The 4,663-nt window shown below is 38.7% G+C and overlaps 1 long non-coding RNA gene across 2 annotated transcripts; it reads right to left on the reverse strand.

The window, feature by feature from the left end:
• Window positions 1-213: 213 nt before the first annotated feature.
• On the reverse strand, window positions 214-3,825 carry LOC125515253. Of its 2 annotated transcripts, XR_007286911.1 has the most exons (3): window positions 3,334-3,825; window positions 1,373-1,493; window positions 214-1,285 (listed from the first exon to the last, which is right to left on the reverse strand). It is a non-coding gene; the product is annotated as an uncharacterized LOC125515253 (long non-coding RNA). The 2 variants fall into 2 exon arrangements; XR_007286912.1 differs by lacking the exon at window positions 3,334-3,825 and having other exon boundaries at window positions 1,373-1,509.
• Window positions 3,826-4,663: the final 838 nt, after the last annotated feature.

The raw sequence follows: 4,663 nt of genomic DNA on the forward strand, positions 1-4,663 counted from the left end.
AAAGCGGATGTTAGAGCAAAGCACTAGAGAGAGTCAAATAGGCACAAGAATGGAAGAAGGATGTTTAGTGCTCTTGTATGTGTATACCTATGAAATTCGCCCTATTCAATGTCATATCCGATGGCCTGAGAAGAAAACTGAGTTGTGAGATGTGAGAAAAAAGGGGTAATTCAATTGGAACGAGTGATCGATGTTGCGTATAAGCTCATCCGATAGTGCCATAATTTTTATACAGCTGAGGGCATACGATGGAAACATTGGACCTTTTGATGCTTTTGCATCATGTAATCTACAAAACGCATGGCAGCGAATAATAGACATGCATTAACTTTAAAAAAGTCAAAAACATAAACGAAAGCATGCGCGTGGATAGCAAGACACCATATATACCTCTATGTTCGTTCAAACAATAGGAAATATCCCGAATGAGAGTGGGTAGAGCGTGTCGCTGAGGTCTACAGTGTTTTCGCGTGTGTGAGAACCTTGGCGCTTATAATGAAGACAAACAGAAACAAGGAGGACTAGAGCTTACCAAAGATCAGGCAGTCGAACTTCTGCTATAGAAGAGGCACACTTGTGTGTGGGTATGTAGAGGTAAGGGAGAGAAGTATCAAGGAGGAGGGTTGATAGAGAGGGAGATAACTATGGGATGAGAAGAACATGCAGGTGGTGGTTAAATAGGCGAGCAGCTAGCTAGTGCACTGTGTGCTGGAGGAGCACAAGGTACGTTTCTATAGCTATATCGAGGAGGGTTGTTTTTCTTTGCGAGGGAAGAGGAGAATGGTTGTTGGAGAGGGAGGAAAATATTGGATGAGAAGAAGATGAATTCCAGGGAGGAGGTGTTTAAATAGGAAGCTAGTTAGTGCATTGTGTGGTGAACATGCTGTCGCTAAACGGTAGCTATAGAAACATGCTAACGTTGGTGTCTTGTTCCTCGGTCCATCATGATATGTTTCACTTGGGGATAGGTAGATAGATACAGAGGAATTTAACCAGCAGTACTGATCCAGTGATAGCATCAGGAGTATAACATCTCACGTAAAACACCGACACCGCATGCAACACAGATTCCTTTCCAAGTTATATGCTATGGAAAGAGACAATTGCATTTCCGTCTATTTGTTATATATATATTCCCATTGAACCATTATTATGTCCATTCGTTTGAGGAGGAAAAGATAGACATGAGAGCCGGCACACTTTAACGCTTCAGTGGCTAGTTGTAACGACTCAGATTTGGTAGAATCCAAATCTTCGTGCCTATTGTGCTATCCCTGGATCGAAGCTGGCACACACAGTTACAAGAATGAATATTAGTAAGATATACATCATCATACTACAATGATAGATCTAGAGTAAAGCAAATACATACCATTGGCACAACTCAATGCTAGCGCGTAATACAGCAAAATAACATGCATGTCGCTAAGTTAGGGCTCCATCAACGCCACTTGGCTCATTGAGTGTAGGCCATAACCCTATCATCTCTTAATCTGTCGAGATCATTTTCTCCAACACTAAATATTAGTAAAACTTTCTTTGAAATCAAAATAGACATTTGGAAATACGCACCAAAGTTCATTTTCCAATGTAGGTAAAAACATACATAGGGTTGAAGTGAAACACATTACCAGTGCTCAATCCTCAACCTAAACCCTTAAAAACATATTTTTAGAAAAGAGAGGAGAGATTCTTCTTGAGTCCAAGTCTTCAGTTGCTCAAATTGCCATGGCTAATCGATTAATTTAGACTCTACAGAGCTAGTACACTTTACCGACATGACACAATAAACCCTATTTGTCCTTGCACCCTGTGGCACACGAGAGGGAGGAAATTGTGACAAAGTCTTTCAGACCAGCCCCCTTGACTTATTTCTAGCACGCCTGCTCCCTTGCAATTAAGGTCCATCATCAGTGGCAATGCCAAATCCAAGGTTTCCCGTTAGGAAAAAATGAAGACAGAGCCACAATAGTATGTGGTTGTACTCGTAAGCTACCTCGAACTGTACTTGGAAAATCCATTTTTTATTGGATGGCGGTCCCTACCTTAATCCTGATCAGGCGCAATCACTTGTAGAAGCCCATCCTTCCGTTCCGCCCAGGAAATAGAAGTAAAATAATATATAATTTGCTCCAAAAGAGAGCAAGTTTAATGTTGAAGACTTGTTTGATTTTCAACCCACCCATTTGTGCAAGTGTGGCCAAGCATAGATATAAAGTTTGAACCTAAGGCTCTAGCTAGCAATAACAATATGCAAAACTTTTGTAAAACATGCATAGTATTAAAATTTAAAGAGATATGCATAACATGAAAATATAGGTCAAAGCATGATCAATTTGCAACTTGCCTAAATTCTGAAGATGAAATATTCTACTCTTAGTCGTCTCTCCTCATTACGATTTATCTAACGATAAAATAAAGTACTTTAACAAATGAAATGTTCTACTCTTAGTTGTTTCTCCTTCTCGTTATGATTTATCTAACGATAAAATAAAGTACTTTAACACATCAACAACATCCAAATGAAGATCCAAATAAAAGATCCAAATTAACAATACAAATTATTTAGATATTACTATTACTAAGCTAGTTACTATGTCATGGTAGGGTTAAGATAGGATCAAGTTGGCTTGAATAAAAATATGACATAAATCATATTCTGGGGTTGGTTCAAATTGATACAAGTTAGGATTAAAGGTATGTTGAAGCTTGACTATAAAATAAATTGGATCGAGAGTGTCAAACCCTACTTGGTTTGATCATACGGATATTTGAGGAAATATTACACGCATGGATCGGATACTAAATGATCCGATAGGATTCGTGATGATCTTCTTGGGAAGATAGAATTATTTTCATAGTTAAATTTACAAGCAAAAGAAATATAACTAAATGGGAACTAAATCCAAGGTTTGAAGTCAAAATAGGGTCTTAACATGTTTGGAAAGATGTGACAAGTGTTCTAACAGAAAGGTATGCTCCTATGGAAATCTTGGTGAAGGAACATTTTCAAATAAATTATAGAATAAGTGGTATACCTAATATACTCAAATTAACATATTAAATTCGAGTTAATTTTATAATTTCTAAAAATAGAATATCTTAGTTCAATAATAAACTAAGCGTTCCAACGAATCCGGAGATATAAAATTCATCAAATTTGGACATACGGTTTAGGAGATATGAATTCCCGAAGTTTTTTTTTCTGGAAATGAATTTTGGGATTTAATAGTGAGCTGCCACATGTCATGCTGTTATAGGCGAATACTCCTTCATTTTTTTCAACAAAAAATATGTGACGCACAGTAGGGGGAGAGAGGAGAGAGAGTTTACCGGAATTCCGCCGGAGTTGGAGAAGATGGCATCTGGCGTCAACGAATGGTTGAACGGCGTAGAGGAGGTCGAAGGGAGTTCTGTAGACAAGTTCCCGGACTCGTCCTCGTTCTGTGGCGGTGGTGGAAGGCCGCCGGACTTGGCGGAGCTCCGGATGGACGCGACGCTCGCGGACATCGCGCTCCAGCTGCGAATTTGAATAAACCACCATCCATAAGGTGTAAAACAGAAGTGTGAGGGAGAGTGAGGGAGGAGTGCCCATATGATCATATGATGGGGCTTCGGACGAGGGGAAACTGGGCGTCACGGGGGCGGGTTTTATAGGGAGAGGGGGTATCCAGGTGCGTGCGGGAGCAGCGGCTTTAGGGCACCCTAATGGCGGCCATTACTGGAGCTCTAATGGTCATTAGGGGCGCATTAAGTTGCGGTAACGGGAGGGAGAGGGAGAGGGAAGGGAGTGGAGTCCGTTCAGAGAGATTTTGGGCGAGGGAGAGATGAGGAGGTTGTCGGTACTCGGTACAGCGGCGGCTCGCTGCCCGTTCTCTTCGTGAGACTTCACTAGGAAGAAGATGGTGGGGTCCAGCGATTGAAAAAAGGAAATAAAAGGAAAGATCTGCTACGTGAGAGCAAATAGAGAGAGAGGGAGAGAGTCAATGAGCCAAACCCAATAGGGAAGTTAGATTTTTTTTATTAGAATATAAGTGCACAAAAAGTTACATTTAAATAGAGAAAACAAATATTTACATGAACCGAAATATTATTTAGATCTTACCTAAAAATATTGTGCCTTATAATAAAACTATTTTTGTGAAACATTTTTAATAATGTGACAACAACTTAATATAATTCAACAAATTTTATTTTGAGGGTTTACAAAACACCTAAATAGATATATAAGAATTTCTAAAAATTTGCAAAGATTATTTTGGAGAAGTCACATTGTCTCCTCTCATTAAATTTTATTTGAATGATTTGGAAATATTTAAATGGCATGAAAAACTACAAATAAGATCCAATTTCAAATGAAACTAAAAAAATCGAAGAACTTCAAATGAAATATGCATCCACCACATTTGAGAAAGTCATTTTATTCTCAATCCATAATTTGAATATGGTTTCAAAATATTTCGTAGGAGTCCAAAAGAAAAGAAATCAAATTTGAAAATTTTCACACAAGACTCAAAAACAGTTTTAATTTCCCATGAAAATCATAGCAATTCACTTAATGATATATTATTATTAACATTCCAAAATTTGGAAATTTTGGGATGTTACACTAGTTCCGCGCGCCTGCTAAGTTGGACGTAGTTTGCGAGTCCGAGTCTCTCCG

Source organism: Triticum urartu, chromosome 6 (assembly GCF_003073215.2).
Source record: "Triticum urartu cultivar G1812 chromosome 6, Tu2.1, whole genome shotgun sequence".
NCBI lineage: Eukaryota > Viridiplantae > Streptophyta > Magnoliopsida > Poales > Poaceae > Triticum > Triticum urartu.